This window comes from Indicator indicator, chromosome 4, assembly GCF_027791375.1.
Source record: "Indicator indicator isolate 239-I01 chromosome 4, UM_Iind_1.1, whole genome shotgun sequence".
Lineage (NCBI taxonomy): Eukaryota > Metazoa > Chordata > Aves > Piciformes > Indicatoridae > Indicator > Indicator indicator.
This window is the reverse complement of record NC_072013.1, coordinates 31304802-31324247: the sequence shown is the minus strand read 5'-3', so window position 1 is coordinate 31324247 and position 19446 is coordinate 31304802. Positions and strand designations below refer to the sequence as shown.

Below are 19446 nucleotides of genomic sequence, written 5' to 3'. Positions count from 1 at the left end.
TCGGCCCTCGGCCCGCATCCCGTGGCGGCTCTGGAGGCTCGGGGTGGGAGTATGTGGGGGCTGCCGGGCACTGCGGCTGCGGGGCCTGCGGGCTGGAAAGAAACTTTGAGCGGGTCGGGAGGGGGGGCGGGGGGTGGTGTGCGGAGTTGGCCGGAGAGGCTGTGGGGAGACCCTAGCCCTGTCCTTCCCTTAGTCGCCGCTGCTCGTTGGACTCTCCTCTCACTCCCTTCGCTGGCGTCCTCCTTGCAGATTGCAGGGAAGATGACTTTGGAATTAAGGAGTGGGGGAGGAGGAGGGTGAAACACTTGTATTCCGATTCGTAGTGGAAATGTTTATTTTCCCAGCTTGATACGGATCTTAAAGTAATCCGCTTGGTATTATGTTCTTGCCCTGCTGTTAGAGCTCGTAGCCTTTCTGCTGAACGCCGTGGAAACAGATGAGGGAGAAGCGTCTAAGCCGCGCTTGCTGAGAGCCCTTGTGAACCTTAGAAGAGATGCTTAATTTTGGTAGTTTTAATACGCAGAAACATAGTTAATGATACAGGTTTTAGTAATAAACACAATAGAGATGTTTTCAGCCAGCCGCGAAGCAGAACAGTTACAGCCTTGCTGCGTTCTTTAGTTCCACCCCCCTTCAGAATCTGTTACATATTTGCTGCAGGGTCGTAAAAAACCCCTTATGCTGTTTTGTTACGGATTTTTTGTTGTTGTTATTTGTTTTGGGTCAAGTCATCCCTTTAAGGAGTGTGTTCACCCTTGCAGAATAACTGTTTGAATCTCTGGGAGCTGATAAAAAGAGTAGCTAAGACTGGGTACTTCTGTGGCCAATGATGTATCTTTTTTTCCTTGAGGGATGCTAAATGTTTCTTATCACGAGACTAGGTCAAGATATGGTTACCATGGAATAAAATAGAGCTATTACCAGAGTTGGCATTTGAAAGGCTTGAATTTAAGCTGAGTAACTTGATTCAGGAGAAATATCCATATCAAACTAAATTTAATAAAGAAACCTACTTGCTGTTTCCATTGTGGAAATGGAGGGTAACCTCAGCTGTGCAACATTGTCTCTGACAATGAAGTCGTAGTATGATGTTGAATCTTTAATTTAATTAGAGTGCATAAATTGATGTTGTGCTGCAGAGGCTTTTTGTGCACAGCTGGAAGCGTTTTCCTTTCTGTTGCTTTCCTATTTTTAGCAGCAGTTGAAAGTACAGAAGTATGAAATGTTTTGGCTCTGATCTTAACCTAGCAAAGCCTGGTGTGCTTTTGCTTTAATATGGAAGGCATTGATGTCAGCTTATCGGTTCTACCAGAGGTCCTGATCTTCACTGCTGTATGTTTGAAACATGCCAATAAAATTTAAATAAAATTTATAGGACTGAGGTTTGTTTTTATTTGAGGATCAGTCGTTCTCTAAAACTACTGAGGTAGTATCTTTGGGGTGTTACATGTACTAAAAAGCAAACAGATCCCCTTGTCCTTGCACTAGAATCAAGAGGAAGAGGTCCGCAGAGGGGCAGAATCTCTCTGGTCAGTGTGTCTCTAGGCTGCACTGAAACAATGGGGCCTTGGCTGTCACAGTTTGCTGACACAATGCGCTTACTGGATGTGATGTAGGAATAGGTAGATGTGGTGGAAACAGTCCAGGAAATGCCTTGACTTCAGTAATTAGGTTTTTCCCTTTTTGGACTGGAGATTGTGGGTTTCAAGAACCATTTTACGTTTCAGGAGTTGATTACTGCATTTCCTGTCAGAGATGTCTTAAATGTTGTATGTAGTGCCATAAATAATACAAACATATCTCTCTTTTTCATTGGTGACTCAACATTTGTGACTAGGAACTGTTGGAACAGCTTAGGCATCTGTTCAGTATTCTAAAAAAATATTTCTTAATAGCTATTTTATATTAAAATCTTGAAATCTGGCATTCCATTTAAACAAGACAATGTAAATCTGTTCTTCCCCCTCCATGAAACAGACCTGTGGACCAGCAGAAGCATAGCATCGCAGCTTCTGTTGCAACTGCTTGATTAAAATTGATAGAGTGACCTCACAGATAGACTTAAATTAGCAAAATCAACAAGCCTTAGTTGTTTTGAGGTACTGTGTGGTTTAAAGGGGGTAGAGGGGGAAGCATTGATGGTGATGTTGATGAATAACTTTTGTCCTGAGCTGTGAGACTTTTAAAGTAAGTGGTGAAAAGGCTGATGAACAAAGGAATTGGTGTACCTGGCAAACTGCTGAGAGCGTGGTTTTCAGATGATAAAACTTCCCTTTATCTTTTGCTCTTACTCCTCTCAACAGTGTTAAAGTAGGGTTGTTGTATACTTGACCCTTAAGAAGGTGTTCTTTTAGCTATTGGTAGCTCTCCCACCAGAACATGTTCCTGTGTTGTCTTGAAATAGTTGGCATTGCTTGTCTGCATGTTAGTGTGATCAGAGGGTAAAGCCTGAGGGCATCTGAAGTCAGTTGTTGCAGCAGATATACTTCCAATAACCTCCTCCCAGTAAACCCTTACGTATTTTCTCTCAGTGATGTGGCAGTGCATGTTTGGCTAAGATTTTGCTGAGGTTTACATAATCAATGTTGTAGTGGATAAAAACAGTTTATGTAAATCAAGCCAGACAGGTCAAGATGGCTGGTAAAGAGATCATCTGCTGATTGTGAATCTGCTTGTGTGCATCTGCTCCTGACATCATCTGCTCACAAAAGGCTACAGATTTCTTGGGGAAGCAGAAACATTCACACTCTCACTTTTAGGGGGCGAACAAGCTTTTTTGAAGTCCTAACTAAGTAACAGCCTATTACATATTCCTTGAAACACGGGGTCAAAGGCAGAGTTTTGAAGGAGATACTGAATACAGTAACCAGTGTTAGTAGAGTGTCAGTACATTTTCAGTAACCTTCATTTGACTGGTGTCTGGTTAGCACTACAGAGCAACTTCCAGTTAAGAACTGTGGTAGGAAAAACAAAAATTAACCTTTTGAGGGGGGTGGTCTTTTCCCTTCCTCCCAGTACCCCTTTTCCCTCCCAAGTTTGAGTTGCACTGTGAATAATTTATTCTGGCGTAACGATACTCAGACCAGCTTGGCTTTGTCTTGTGTGCAGGGTGCTTGGTCCTGGCAGTGTGGGGTGGGTTTTGCTGAAGGCAGATGTTAGTGGCCTGGTGCTGTTAATTCTCTCTTCCTTTGGGACTGCCTGAATGTGTCTTGGTGAATTTGCCCATTATTTAATGATGTTGAAGGGCAGCTTTAACTTCTCAGAAAAGTCACTTGACTAAAATGGTATAAACTGAAGGAGGAATACCGAAGGAGAGTAAGTCAATGGTAGAGTTCTCTAGCAGTGAAATAATTTTATACCTGATGTTAGATTCTTTCAGTGTAATGTATTGTCACCAATTCTGAGGAGTTTGGGGTTTCTAATAGGTGTGTGTAATATTTCTTACTAACCAAAGATATCTGTTAGCTGCTCATTAGCAAGGGGGTACAGCCTTTAATTGAACTAGACAAAACTCTTAAGGGCTGTTGCTCAGTGTTGTTACAGTGCTTATTTTAAAATCTCTGTCAGCACTTTATGTATAAATTTTCCAGAGTCAACCATTAAAATAAATGAATCTTTTAACTTGGATGCTACAGTGTCCAAAGAAGCCGCTATGAGTTGTGAACTTGAGCTTTGTTTGATGTGGATGGTTGGTTGTCCTTGAATAAACACTCAAATTTCGAATTGAAGCGTGGGGGTTTTGTGTTAATCTGAAGGGACCTCCAGTTTTTGAATCTTGTTGCTTATAACGACTTCTTCTGATGGATCAAAGTTGCTCCTTAACCAGCACCTCATTGAGGTAAAAATTCCTGATGTGTTTCCTACTTCTAAGCATGTTTCCAATTTTTCACTTAGTTCTTTGGTTTTTCATTACAATTCCTGTTAATCTCTTGCTGTGCACTTCAAGGAGAAGCTGGTACAGTTTTCCAATTGTGTTGACAGTGCAGATGCGTTGTGGTATCTGTGCTTGCCCCTGGTAGCTGTTTGCTTCTGTTTAGGGACCAAAGACAGGAAGGATCACCCTGGCTATGGCATTAAGCTGGGAATCTATGTTGTACTTACACAGATTTGCTGTTTGATATCAAGCTGAAGCTTTGTCTAATGATCCTGTAATTTTCTGTATTACTCTGATTCTCATGGTGTAGATGTATTGGTGAAATCATTCAGATGACTCGGGTTCTGCTTTTGAGCCTTATCTAAGAATGGCTTCATCTCAAGGAGCATCTACACCAAACCATGGTAGCCACCCATTAAATATGTTCAAGGACATAATTCTCTGTGAGAATCATTTGCTTCAGCAGACATAGCTGGAAGGCTGCTGTTTGGGAGAAACTGATTTTTTTTTTTTTTTTATATTGACAGTGGCTTCATGGGAGCCACTTATATGTCTTGTACTTAGTTTATGAAGGATCTTATATGCTGCATATTGAGAATGTGAGCAGTTCCAATTCAGAGCTTGCAAGAAAATTAATCAAATACCATAGGTATTGTGTCTGAATAGAAAAACTTTAACTGCAGTCTACTGAAAATAGTAGAAAGGGTTATGTTTGAGGAAATATTCATGGCTTTTATTTGGTGTAAGTTTGTGTGTGGTTGGGTAGAGCAAAGGTTTCATTTCATGTAGCTATGGAGGAAGGCATACCCAAACTGGTTCTCTGCAACTATCCTATTCCTTGGAGTACTTTCGACTTTCTCAAAGTGCAGATTTGTATCCAGTTTTATTCATAGCATCTTGATACTGATGTAAAATTTGAGACAAGAAACTTCAAACTCTAGTTGCTAAAAGCTGTATTTGCAGAAGCAAATCAGAGCATCAAACATCTGCACGTTTACTGCTTGTTACAAGAGGGACACTGAGTGTGTTCTTGAACTATAACCCCCTTCGCATGAGCAGGGAGCAGGTCACACGTGTACAAGTAGAAGACTTTTTTTCTTAAAATGTAAAAAACAGACTGCTTACTCTGAGTAAACAAGGCTGAGAAATCTAAGACTTTGCTGCCTTTGACTGATGCACTTCTCACATAGAACCAAATGGCTGCTCCTTTCCTATCTTGGGAGAATTAGGGATGGATAGTTTTCAGTGTTCAGCTGCAATTGATAAATGAGTAGATTCTGTGAAAATCTGCTTGGTTCTACTTTGAAATAAGCATATAAACCTAGAAATTACTTTCTAGGTTATTAAGAGTAGTGTTTTGTTGCTGAAAGCAGCATCTTGCTTAAGCTATTTCATGCTCCATCTTAACAGCAGGCTGTTTTTCAACTGTGATTACAAGGTTGCTTGAGAACAGATTTTTCCTAAAGAAGTCAGGAACTTTTTATTATCCAGTTCAAACTAAATTATGACTGGTATATACTCATTTATTATGCAGCTAATGCTGCTCTCTAAATCACTTAGTCCTTACTCTTCAGTAGTGACAGCACATATCAGCTTGATACTTTGAGAATACTGTTCCTGCACCTCTAAGTAAATAAGAAGCTGTGTGAGTGTTGTATGATGCTGAGCCTTAGCTGATGTACCTTCCTGAAGGTAGATTTATTATTTCAGAGTGCCAGCAGAGAGCTTTTACAACTGTTTGTGAAATACTATAGGGGTGCCTGTAGGCAACAGCTGTTTAGATAGGCTGAACCAACCATTGTGTCATTTTTCTCACTGGGATTGTCTGCACATGTTTTGGTTCTGGATTTGTCTTGAGTATGTGTGGATGAGTATGGGAATGAAACTTTCCAAAGAATACTCCTCTAGCATGTTGTATAGATGCAGTCTTCATGTTTAGTAGGAGTGCTTCTCATGATGTCATCTACAGTTGCCTTTGGTTATTCTGCACTATCATACTTGAGGCTTGTCTCAGGCAAGTGACATAGAGGAGGATTCAGTCTGAGCTCCCAGTTTGAACCAGAAGCTGTAGTTGGTTTCTAGGTTTACTTTGTGCTGTCAAATCCTGTTCCATTTGTACTGTTTGATACCATAATCTCATTTGCATTGAGGGTACTTTTCCTTTTGCCAACAAATATATTTTTGTTATTCTCACTCTTTCCCAAGGTCAGCACTGAAAAGCTTGCATGTGACTTGTCACAAGCTTAAACCTTGAGGGACAAGAATGGGGATGCTGACGTAGGGAGCGTGCGCACTTCCAGAAAGATTTGTAAGGCAAAGCATCATGTTTTGCTTGTTTTCCAAATATGTCACTAAGTGGTGGCCTTGCATTTTTCATTTGCACCACCTACATATGCCAGTAGTCTGTTGAAGGGGTCCTGCTTTTCTTTTGGATGACTTGTTTCCCTGATGACAAGATGCAGTTCAGAATTCTATGCCTCCCTTACCTTTCTCTCATAATTTTTTAGACATCTAATGTAGCTTTATGCAGGTTAGTACTGGGTTTTGATCGTTCATTGTTCACATACTTTGGGGGACCAATTTGTAACTTCTCTGGAAAACTGCAAGTAATGTAGAATAATAATAATGATAAAATATTTTGCGTTGGAGGGGGACCTTTAAAGGTCATCTAGTCCACCCCCTCCCTGCAGTGAGCAGGGGTGTCTGCAACTACATCAGCTTGCTTAGAGCTCCATCCAACCTGACCTGGAATGGTGCCTGGGATGGGGCATCTACCACCTCTTTGGCTTGCCTGGGCCAGTGTTTCACCACCATTAGTGTAAAAAAAAAAAAAAAAAAAAAAAAAAAAAAAAAAAAAAAAATTCTTCCTTGTATCATCTAGTCTGAATGTTTGTGATGAACTTCAAATAGTCCCCATTCCGAAATGAATGATCCGCTTTTGGTCTTAATGCATTATACAAGAGACTCTATTAATCCTATTACTTGGTGGCCTAGAATAGGTCTTGGTCAAAGCAGATAACACAGTCAAGAGCACTTGAGGCCTCTTTTACTGTGCTGGGGGTTGGTGAATAGGTGGAGCAGTGCTGTCCTGGCTCTTCAGCTGTAGTACACCACTGTGCATCCTCTCTTTATGACCAGAAGTGCCCCTTCTGTGATGACTCCTTTGGTGATGAGCTGCCTGTTGGAAAAGGACCTTGGTATGTTTGTTGACAGCATGCTGAGGGTTAGCCAGCATTTGCTCTGGTGGCCAAGAAGGCCAATAGTAGCCTGGTATGGATAGAAATAGTCTGACCAGCAGGACTAGAAAAGTGACTCCTGTACTCAGCACTGGTGAGGCCACACCTCAAGTACTAGGTTCAGTTTTGGGCCTTACACTCCAAAAAGTTCATTGAGGTGCTGGAGCATGTCTGGGGAAGAGAATGAAGTTGGTGAGGGGTCTAGAGGACAAATCTTGTGAGGAGAGGCTGAAGGAACTGAGGTTGTTTAGCCTGGAGAAAAGGAGGCAGAGGGGAGATCTCGCTTGCAACAACTACTTTAAGGGAGGTTGTAGTGAGGGCAGTGTTGATCTTTTCTCCCAGGTAACAAATGACAGGGTGAGAGCAAATGGCCTCAAGATGCATCAGTGGAGGTTTAGGTTGGACATTAAAAGCAATTTCTTCACTGAAAGGGTTGTCAAGCCCTGGAACAAGCTGCCTAGGGAAGTGGTGGAATCGCTATTCCTGAAAGTGTTAAAAAAATCCTTGTGTAGATGTGGAACTTTGGGACATGGCTTAGTGGTGAACTTGGCAGTGCTGGGTTGTCAGTTGAACGTAGTGATCTTGTTGGTCTTTTCCAACCTTAATGGTTCTGTGATTTAAACTTATGATACAACCTCCTCTGCAAATATTCTCTCACTGGGTCTCTGTGCACTGCTGATGATTATATAAAGGGTGCACTTCTGGCTGTGTGATTTCAAAGCAAACAAAGATTGGCAGAGGAGAAGGGCAGCAGTCAATAAGCTGTTGGTAGGATTTCCTTAATGTCGAAATAGGTATCATGGTGCTGGGAGTTCAGCAGTAACCTTCCTTGAGGTTTGACTCTGCAGAATAAACCTCTTTCTAATACCCTTTTCACAAAGAGCACTTGTTGGTTGGAGTTAGCAGAGCTTAAGTTACAAGAGGACAATGCTTGCTAGCTATGTGAAACCCTGTGAGGTCAGTCAGAAACATGCATGCAGCTTCATAGTTAGCATCAGTTAATAATTAGCTTGTAGTGAAGAAGGAACCATTCAGCTAAAAGCATTCCTCTGTATCACAACAGAAATGTCTTATGGACAAAAGATACTGTAAACAGCAGTTGTGAAAACGGATACAGACAACATCTACAGTGTTGAAGAGTGTGTTGTATTAAAAGCAAAGTGGTTTGGAGATTAGCTTGATTTGATTAGGCACAATACGATGTGCCTGTTGCTGAAGGACCTATTAGGCATGCTTCTGTCGATAGCAATTTGTCTCTCCTGTAGGGAGGGAAAGTAAGCAAGCTCTGTTTTGTGCTTTTGGAACCTCACTTCAAGTGAGGGTTTTTTTCCCCAATTATCAATATCTTTAATATTGGACTTGGGCTCACTGTACCTAGACGTCACTGGAGATAAAACTAGGGTGCTCCAAGGAGCATGAACTAGAATCATAGAATGCTTTAGGTTGGAAGAGACCTTTAAAGGTCATCTAGTTCACCCCCCACTGCAGTGGGCAGGGGCATCTTCAGCTATAACAGGTTGCTCAGAGCCACAAACAACCTGACCTGGAATGTTTGCCTGGATGGGACTCTTGCCACCTGTGCCAATGTTTCACCATCCTCATTGTAAAAAGTTTCTTCATTCTATGTAGTTTAAATCTCCTCTTTTAGTTTAAAACTTGCACCTCTTGTTCTGTCACAACAGGCCCTGCTGTAGAGTTGTCCCAATCTTTCTTATTGGCCTCTTTAAGTAATGAAAGGCCAGAAGATTTGGGGCCATTCCTAATCTAATGGAGCAGAAGGTTTCCTGTGCTAGGGGATAGTATGAAAGCCACATATGTGCCCTTTTGAAGTACTTGGCAATAAGACCTAATATTCATCTGTCACACTTACTGCTTATATTAACTATGATAGAGCTACATTATTGTGTGGCAACAAACTATATTAAACAGATGAAAGCAGCAAGTTGTGCAGTGAGACAAATGCTAAGTGAAAATGTATTTACAGTGCTGCATCCCCAAAGGAATGGGGACAGGTAGGAAAACTTAGAGATAGGTGGCACATAGTAAGGTTAAAAGAAAAGGCCAAGAAGCATTATGGCCTTCTCGTGAGTATTGTAATGTTAACTCATCTTTGTTGCAAAATTCTCCTTTTTCTTCTCTATGTTCAAGGAATTGAGGACAAAGAAGTGTTGGCATGGTCTTTATCTCTAACTGATAAACACTTTTCAAAAGCAATCTTCATATTCAGCTGTAGTGATGCATTTAGTAGGCTTTCACATGACTCTTCACCCTCAAATATTTGTTATCTTTATTTTAGAATCCAGTAAGTTCATAAAACCATTTTATTCTTTGAACAGGATGGCTTAGTAGTGCCTAAACAAACAGGTTGGTGTATATTCTTAAGGCATGTAAACGTCTTGGATGAATACAGTGGTACTGACTATGGAGACAATTAGTCATTGTATGAAAGTAAACTAAACAAATCGAAGCATAGAACAGCTTAAATCTTCTCTTGTGTATTACAAATAAACTGGAGCCTGAATGTGCAAACTCTGTAGCACGTGTCTTTAGGAAGAGTGAAAGAAGTGTTTAGTCTAGACACAGAAGTTAATGGGCTGAAACTCTGATATAAGCACAGCTGTATTTCTTCATGTGCAACAGCGTGACTTTATTTTGATTGTTGATGTCTGATTTAGTATGGTTCGGTCGTAGCCTTTGAAACAGGAGCAGTGTGTCTTGTGTCCTCCTTTCACAGGAAAGACAGAGCTCTTGAAAGATGCTGAGAGCTGTATGGTTCTTGCTTCCCTGCACATTGGTGACAGGATTCTGCATCTCACAGATGACTGTGTTTTTATGGAACATTGACTAATAAACCAAAATACCACTTTGCTTCCAACTTGCCTTCCTAGTCAATGCTTGACCTCTGAGAGCAAACAGCTGTGAAACTCAATACTTTGATTCAAAAATCATTTTTGGCTCTGGAGAGAAATCTTTCAGACTGGGTAGGATTCATTACCTTGTAGTTGTCCTAACCTTTCCACTAACTGATGTGTAAAACCTACTTTGCATTACTTTCTGAAATTTAATGTCTTCTGGAATAGTTTCCCAGTGCATCAAGGAACGAGTTTTGAATTCAGCGTTTGAATTTAGTGTGTGGCCTTTTGTCAAGGGCTGTGGGCAGAAGTCCTATTCCAGAACTATCTTATGTGATGGGAGAGGTTACAGTGGCTTGCTGCAAGAAATACAGGTTGCCTAGGAGGTGGTTGAGTCACCATCCTTGGAGGTGTTAAAAAAATGAGTAGGTGTGGCACTTCAGGACATTGTCTGGTGGTCATGGACGTGCTGGGTAGAAGGTTGGACTTGATGATCTTAGAGGTCTTTTTCTACTTAGTTCTATACCTTCTTCTCCCCTCCCCCTCCTTCCCCCCCCCCCCGCCCCGAACAGCAGTGGGATGGAGGATTTCTTCCTGAGAGCATTCTCTACTCTGATTCTGCCAGAAGATTTAATCAAATGGGCTGTCAGCACCTTGGTGAGTTTTGCCAAAAAATTACCAGCACATTAGGCAAATTGATCTTAAGGCTGCTTTGGTTGGCATGAGCAGCTGAGTAACTTCTTCCATCAGAGCTAATCTGGAGAAGGAAGTTTGGCAACAGAGCAGTGTTGCACTGTTTTTGACTCGTCTCTTGTTTTTAGCTGGTCTTCTCTGAACTAATAAAAAGTTTGAGACACAAGAGATGTCTTTAAACATCACTGGCAAGTCAGCTGGGACAGTGCCAGTGTTCCTGGAGGTTACAGGAACATGCTTCCATGGGCCATGCTTTGGTCTTTCTGACTTGCTGAGACCTTTTCCTTGGGTAAGATGCCTTGCTGAAGGTGGCAGGGTACAGACTGCAATGGACTTGTTTTTTTAGAGATGTGCACTGAAACTTCTTTCCACAATCTCAAAAGCATTTCTTAACCCTTTTTGATAGTGAGCCCCTGCACCTATTTAAAGACTTTGACAGAGCTTTCCCCAAAGCTCTAAGTATGTTCCTCCTTTTGCTTTGAGACAAGCCATTTTTTGCAGTATTTTCACAGTCTGCATAACTCTTGATTTTTGTGCTTTACTTTCAATGTTTGAGCACAAAATACTGTTACATTGCTGGCTCAGCCCTGCCTTATCTTTGGTTGCACAATCACACTTTCAGCTGCAATACTTAAGTGCTATATATCTAGTTTTATTGCGGAGTTTGAGTTTCCAGGATGCAGGGTTAGTGTAATATAGCAAATACCTTTCCATGTAAGGAAGGCTACAAAATATAACGTGCAGGTCCCTTTGTAAGCAAAGATGGGTTTTTTAAGTGATTAGCAGGGTCTAAGTCAAGCTTGGTCTACCCTCCTAGTTTATTATGTGCAACGTGACTGTAAATTCAATTCAGGAACTGGCCTCAGATCATATATTGATAGTTTGCACCTTAGAATCCTTGGAGGAGCCTGGTTTATGTTAAGATTTTACATACTGGAAGTCTGTCAGCATAAAGAGAACAATTGTTAAGTAATACTCTGCTGAAGGGTAAGCAGATATTTCTGTGGCAAAAGTGATTTGCTCTTTCTCCTCTGGGCATTTTGTAGCCAGTGAAGGCAGGCAGGAAGGAATGGGGTTTGGGGCTGGCTTGATTCCAGTTGCAGACTCTATTCAGACCCAAGCCAGAAAGAATATGGGCCAATGTGTAAGTTTTGGGCAGAGATGGCAGTTGAGAAAAAACAGCTGTCTTGGTTTTGTGAACTGGCAAAATTTGTTATGAATATGTCAGGTGGTAGAAGTGTGGGGCTTTGTGCTCTGCAGAGTTAGAGAAATGCTTTAAGGATCAGTTTGTCATGCATAAGTCAAGAGAGCAAGACAGTTGACTTAAACCAAAATAAATGCTGGTAGATAAGCATGTATGGTGCTCTTTAATATCCAGAAAGCAAGCGTATTCATTAAAACCAGATGTACAAAGTGACTTTCTTCCCCTATCCATCACCATCCTTACTCATCCTGGAAGCCTGTATAAGTGATTTTGAGCAGTCTTTTTTTCATTTACATGAAGGTAACTTCCTACTTAGATTCATTACTAAGTCTAAAGAGTTGTCTGTTTAGGGATAATCTAAACTTTGTTTTCTACCTTCTTCCACTCCCAGGTTGTACATATGCTGTTGCTCGTTTTTGGAGAAGAGTTTTATTAGATGTGCAGACCTATGCAGTGTGTGACAGATGTCAAAATTAAAAAGAAGTGGTAGAGCAACCCAAAAGTTCAGATGTGCAGCTTATCTTGCCATAATTTAAAGCCACTTGAAACCACCTAGAGAAGTTCTGAAAGAGATGCCTATTTTGCATTGATCGTGGTAACTGCTCATAACCTCTACAACTGCTTGTATTTAGGATACCTCTTTGAAACTCTACAGGGCAGATGTTGGGTAGGGACAGGATAAGGTAGTCAGTTTTGTGGTGATGATCCAAACAGATGGAGTGAAGTCAGATGTCTGAGGTAGTTACTGCTCCCCCCCATCTAAGCAGTCGTCTTGCAGGAGAACGCTGCATCCTCAACTCTACTGACACTGTTACCTCCCTGTTCCAGTCATTTTCCATCTGCCTCTGATGAACACACAGGGATTTACTTGAAGATGTAGTGACAGATGAGGTTGTGGTCTGTAACTGGAAATGAAGTGTGTCATTGAGTTAATTTTGCTCCAAAGCCTCCGAATGCTGTTTGAGCCATATTGAGGAGAGTCTGTATAATGGATCCCCCCGATGCCCCTGCCTCATTCAACATCAGAGAATCCATGTGACTATGATTTTCATCACCTCTGAGGAAAAGCTTCAGTTGGAGCTGTCACGTTAGTAGATGGAGAAAGAACCCAACTGCATGAGATGTACTCAGAGGAAATCATGCTTTGCTGATTCTCCAGCTTATGAAACTCCTTGTTTTTTGATTATTCTGTTACTGCTGTTGTTTCACCTCTACTGCCTGCAGTAATGGTGGAATGCCAGCTTTGAGTGAATAGGAATTGGACACAAATGTTCTGGGCACTTCAAGTAATTATGGTGAAAAGATTTGGATCTGGAAGAATGGTGTAATCCCAAGTGGCATGCTATGCCACACTACAGGTACTTGTGAAGAGAACTTCAGTAGAGTAAATGTTTGCTGTGTTGTATGTACAAGTCAGCACAGTGCCTTGGGATAACAAAATGTTCTGCTTGTGTTTTGGGGTACTAGAAAAGCCTTAATAAATTGTTTCATGAAGTACTCAGTATAGAACATTGGTCTTGTGGTACGTACTTTTGCTTTGGATCAGTTCATCTCTGCTTTTTTCAGTGGAAAAAGATGTCCCTGAAGAATAACTCTGAGTGTCAGCTTTTCTTGGAAAGCTTTTTTTTTTTTTTTGGAGGCATTTTGAATGCAACCTCAAACTGGTTTGGTAATTGTGAATAACGTCCCATGTAGTTTAGCAGCCTCATGTTCTTCTCTCTCGTGAGCTTAGTTCAGAAGTAAAATGGGTATTCTGTGTTGCTCAACATAAACCTTAAATCCTCTGGATGTGAAAAGTCTCCCTTTCCAAGTTGCAAAGTAGCCTGGTTTTTTGTTCTTGGCCAAAACTCTGACAGGAGAAGTCATCTGGGATTTGTCCAGACTTGAATGTCTCTAGTGGACTTCAGGTTGGTTCCATTATAATGGAGGATTTATTTCTGAGTTTTTCAGACAAAGATACTGAAACAGGCTGATGAGGTGTGAGTGTTCCTGTATTTCATTTTTATCTTTTGCTACCGTTGAAGATGGTAGAGTGATGGCATCTCTTGCTTGAAGGAGTTCTGCCTAATAGAAGCAAATGTTAGGGCTCTTTTCTCTGCTTTTGATAGGACAGTTGGAGGAAAGTAGAACAGCTGTTGGAGACTGACAGATATTCTTGTGGGTATAATGTCAAGTGTTGACAGGAGCAAGGGGAGGTGCTTTGTATTTTCTAAAATGTGCATGCAGTGTCTTTAGTTGGGCAAAGAGATAAGAATTTGGGTATCTGCAAAAAAAAAGGAGATAGATTGTCTGTACTTCCACAGATTCACAGAATGGTGGAGATTGGAACAGATCTGTGGAGATCATCTGTCCAACCCCCTTGCTAAAGCAGAGTCACTCAGGTCAGGAGGCACAGGGTCACAATCAGGTGGGTTTAGAGTCTCTCCAGAGAAGGAAATTACACAGCCTGCCTGGGCAGCCTGAGTGCTCTGGCACCTTCACAGGAAACTTGGTTTGGTTCATGTTCAGATAAAGCTTCCTGTCTTCCAATTTGTGCCTGGTGCCCCTTGTCCTGTTGTCGGGCACCCCTGAAGTGTCTGGCCCCCAATATCTTTAGGTATTGATCAGCATTGAGAAGAATCTGAGTCTTCTCCAGTCTCAGCATTTCTTTGTCAGAGAGATGCTTTACTGTCCTCATCCTTGTAGCCTCTGCTGGACTCTTTTCAGTAGTTTCTTTTCTCTCCATCTGGGGAACACAGAAATGGACACAATATTCCCTCCAGATGTGGCTTAGCTGGGGCAGAGAGGAGAGGGAGGAGACCTTATGTATCTTCAGACACTGGCAGGAGAGAGGGATGCAAAATTTCTTACCATTGTACTCCTCTACTACCCTGTTTTCAACTAGCATGGCCAAGGTGCTCTTATGGATCGTGATGTGGACTAGAAAAACTTGAAGGCAAAAGGTCATCTCTTCAACCAGCTGGCTGTAATCGATTACTTGATTTCTGTCTCTGAACTAGCTCTTTTCAGGCATGCCTTGCTGGGTAATCTGCTTCCAATTTCAGTTTTGGGCTCATGAGCCTTATATCTACAGCTGAATTTCCATTTGGCTTGCAGATGCTACTTCTAAGTCCTGTAATACTGTTTGGAATTATAGCCTGTACTTTGGGAAACACTGCTTTAAACAGATCCTGTGTTTTCTTGGTCTGGTTTGCCCCATAGGGGCAAAGAAATCTCAATAAATAGAGAGAAACATATGGAGTGGCTTGGGTTTTTTTTGAAAGCTGGTGAACAAAAATAGTAATAGGATGCTGACTCTGTGGATTTTGGCTAAGAAAGAGAGACGCATTTCCAAAGGGAAAAAAAGAGGGAGAACTAGATGTGGTTTTAAACTTTTCTGTTCTACAATCCGTTGTGCCACTTGTGTGTGTTACTTAATATCTGCTGGAATGTATAAACACAAATTTTTATGGATCTTCATTTTGTAGAGTTTGTAACCAGAAGCAGACTGGATGAGCACTGCTAATAAACCAAGTGAAAATGTTGGTCCTCCAAGAAACTTGGTCACTGTAAGAGAGCTTCAGTGTGGCTTTAGAGTTTCAGTGGTTGAATCTTTAAGTAAACAAGTCTTGTATAGTTACCTTTTGTAAACCCATGTGTTGCTGCATAACTGGGAATGGTGTGCCATCCCCCTGTGGAGACACAGCAGTGCAAAATCTCTTGTTCAAGAAGTTGCTGCAAGAAGCAGTGTAGTGAGATTCTCCTAGAAACCAGAACCTTGGAATGTGAACAACTTGAGGAATGCATCTCTTTGGTGGCTTTGATTCATGCTTAGTTAATGCATGGTGATACCTCAGCTCTTAAATATTTGTGCTGTTGTTCTGAGACCTGTAAAGGGTCAGTGTTTATTTTGATGGAATATTTTGGAAAGCCCTCTTAAGGACTCAAAATCCTGTGGGTAGAATTGTGAAACCAAAACACTGCCATAAAGCTATGGAGATCAGAGTTTGTTTTGCTGATTAGCAGTACAGCAGCAAGATCTTTTCCTGGCTGGAGGTGACTGATTAACTTTGTTATAGATTATGATAAAAGCAAACAGCCAGGGTTGCTGCAAATTATAAAGCTGTCAGAGTGTTTTGAATGTGAAGAAGATCTATTAAAGTCTAGTTCTGTGCATTGCTGCAATGCTTATTTCTGGTTTATTAAGACTTTGAGTGATGCACGTGTACTTTCTGGTACACACTGATCTGATAGGCTTCACGTAGTTCTTTAAAACCAGGTATGAAGAAAGAGTTATCCTCTATGGTTTTTAGGGTACATAACACACTTGTTACCAAAAAACAGGTATGCCTGGCTTTCTGGCTGAATATGAGCCAGGTGGCCAAGAAGGCTAACAGCATTCTGGCCTGAATGAGCAACAATGTGGCCAGCAGGACTAGGGAAGTGCTTGTCCCTCTGTATTCAGCACTTGGTGAGGCAGCATTTCAAATACCAGGTTCACCAGAAGGACACTGAGGTGCTGAAGTGTGCTCAAAGAAGGGCAACAAAGCTGGTGAAGGGTCTAGAGAACAAGTCTTGTGAGGATTGGCTGAGGGAACTGGCGTTGCTCTGCCTGAGGAAGAGGAGGCTGAGGGTAGACCTCAATCTCTACACCTACCTGAAAGGGGGTTGTAGTGAGGTGGGAGTTGGTATTTTCTCCCAAGTAACAAGTGATAGAACAAGAGGAAATAGCCTTAAGTTGCACCAGGGGAGGTTTAGGTTGGACATTACAAACAATTTCTTCACTGAAAGGGTTGTAAAGTTCTAGGACAGGCTGCCTCGACAAATACCTTAAGGATGATTCAACCGCTTAAAAGCCATATACATCTGGTGCTGAGGGACTTGGTTTAGTGGTGACTTGGCAGTGTTAGGTTAATGGTTGGACTTGATGATCTTAAAGATTCTTCCATCCTGAACGATTCTATGATTCTATAATGCTGCATTGCTTCATTGTGCTCTGCTGCACAGTTCTTGTAGGCTTCTTTGTTCTTTGTCCCTCTGTTTTTTTTTCTACATCTACCTCCTAGAATGCCCTTTCTTCTCATTTTTACATTGTTTGGAGACTAAGAATTAATAGCAGAAGTCTCTGGCAATAACTCACACTGAATACTCCATGCTAAGTGTAACCACAGAATGACTGTCAGCTAGGTTGTAGTGCAGTTGCTTTCAAAGATAACCGTTTGAAAAATTTTCAACCTCTAGATCTTGCTGGGTGCCAGAAAACTGAAAGGGAATTGTCCTCACTTACATGCTCTAACTCTGCTTGCAGCAGGCTGTATGGCAGATTAACTGTGGCAGACTGTGACTGCTTTAGCAGTTGATGATAATTTAGCATCAGGGATATTAGGGAAGCTGTTGTGTTGAGAGTGGCAGTAGTGCTTGCAAGTGCTGCAAAGAAAGAACCCTCATTTTGTCTGTTTTTGAGGCAAACATTCTGCTAAGCGGTTGGGAATGACTGGAGAGCTGTACCTTTTGTAAGTCTATCTTTTCCCTAAGAAACTAAAAGGAATCTTAAAATCAGTAGGATTTGACACAACTTGCAGGTCAGGATACAGTAGAGAGCTGCACTTTCTGTTCAGTGCCCTGCCTGTGAGATCATCTATATGCACAAAATGGATGCAAATTTTCTCTTCAGCTGTGCTAAATGATACTGGAGCAAACTGAAGAAGATTGTTACCACATTTAAGTGTTTGAAAATGCTGTAAGTGACATATCCTGGAACTTCTTGTCTGTGGAAACACAAAACTGATGTCACAACTGCTTGTATTTGGAGGATAACTGAAGTCATAAGGCAGCTATCACTTTTTGTTACGAAAATGTGAGCTGTCAGATAGTTCTTGATAGTCTTTTAGGAAAATCTTAGGATTGATGAGGAAATGGTTTGCCTGGATTATGCCACCTTTTTTTTTTTTTTTTTTAAAATAATGGCTCAAATGGTCCTTTGAATCAAGTGTAGTTCCTCCATAATGTTTAATGTAGTGAAATTACAGATGTAGCCTGGTGTTATTACTATTCATTCCTCAGACTGAAATTTGAACAGTCTGCTTTTGCCCCTTCAAGCATGTGTGAAGATCAAATGGATTGGGAGTAAGTTTGGTGTGTCAGGGGCTTTGAGGTCTCTGGTCCCCTGGTTTTATGTGAAGTCCAATTTGCCTTAATTTTGAAGCTTGCTTTTTTTTTTTTTGTTTATTTATTTTTAATCTGCTATTTAAGAGAAGATTGTAAATTGTTCCCAGACAAGAGTGTGTGGATCCTGAGTCTCTGGTGTGTTGGATAAACAGCCTTCCTTCTTCACTTCTTTCTCTCTTGCACCAAAACCTATCTGTGCTGTGTGAAATACTTGCCTTTGAAAGGATTTTGTGTTTATCTGACTTGTTTTGAAGGCAGTAAAACTTCAATCTTGCTTTCTGTCATGTCTCTTTCTTTTTGGTTTAACAAAATGCTGTATCAAGCAATTTTACTGGTATTTGTTTAGATTATAGACACTTCTCATATGAATGGCATTTCCTCTATAGAATGAGAGGTTTGGGACTCGAAAGAAGATTCCCTAAATGTAGTGCTTTGCTCACCTCTTCTACTTTTTATTCTAGCTACAAGAGCATGCTTTGAAATGAACTTGATTAGTTTGTACCTGGTATTTTGCTGCATGCTAGCATTGTTGGTGTTATGCAGTGTGAATGGTTTTAGTTGACAGCTTTGGAGATGGGCTTAAGGCACTGAATAAAATATTCTCCTTGTTAAATGAATGCTGGGGGGAACAGTAAAATGTTGGAAATAAGGTTTGTTAAGGAAGTCATTATGTGGGGAAAAAAAATCCTTTTACTCTTTTATTTCTCAGAGGAAAGTCCCTTGTATTCTAATGCTCCTCTGGCATATTACTTGCATTGGAATTGGTATAATAGTATCTTAAATGTGAGGGTTTGGAAGTGTTTTTTTTTTTCTGTTAAAAGTAGCTGCTCTTTTCCCCTACTAGTATCATGGTTATGGATGACTTCTACAAAGTCTTATGTTGTAGGTGAGACTATATAATAATTTCTTTCTCTGGCTGTGGTGCTTAACTCAGCTGCCTTGATAGGTTTTCAGCTATTGAGTTGTTTGGAACTGTCAAGTTATTTGACTGCTTTAATTGAAGCTTGCCCTGATGCTCTACTAGTCTGCATCAGCATACTCCTTTAGGCACTTTGAGAATATTAGCTTTTAATCAAACTCTTGTGCTGCTTGTATAGTTGTCTTGCAGAAGCCTATGCAGTGAATATCCTCCATTGCTGCCTCTTGAAACGCCTCTTTATACGTTGTCATTAACACATGCAATGGACGATTGTGTGAATTCCTTTAATTAAACTAGGGTTGCAATGCCAATTGAAACTTCTACAGAAACTTGCATCTTTCAGCAGTGGTGGCATTGGCTGTCCTCAATATCGCAGAAGTAACAAATTATTCTTTGAGACGAATAACCTGAGACAAGAAACAAACTAGCTAAGAAAAATATGGTCAAAGAGTTATTAGAAATTACTGTAATAAGTTCTTCCCACCCCAGAAGGAAGATCAGCTAGTTTACATGAGTGACAG

The 19446-nt window shown here is 41.0% G+C and overlaps 1 protein-coding gene across 1 annotated transcript in view; it reads left to right on the top strand.

Moving 5' to 3' along the window:
• The window catches only part of PELI2 (pellino E3 ubiquitin protein ligase family member 2), an 82173-nt gene that overhangs the window by 290 nt on the left and 62437 nt on the right, over window positions 1-19446 (top strand). The gene's annotated exons all lie outside the window — the stretch shown is intronic.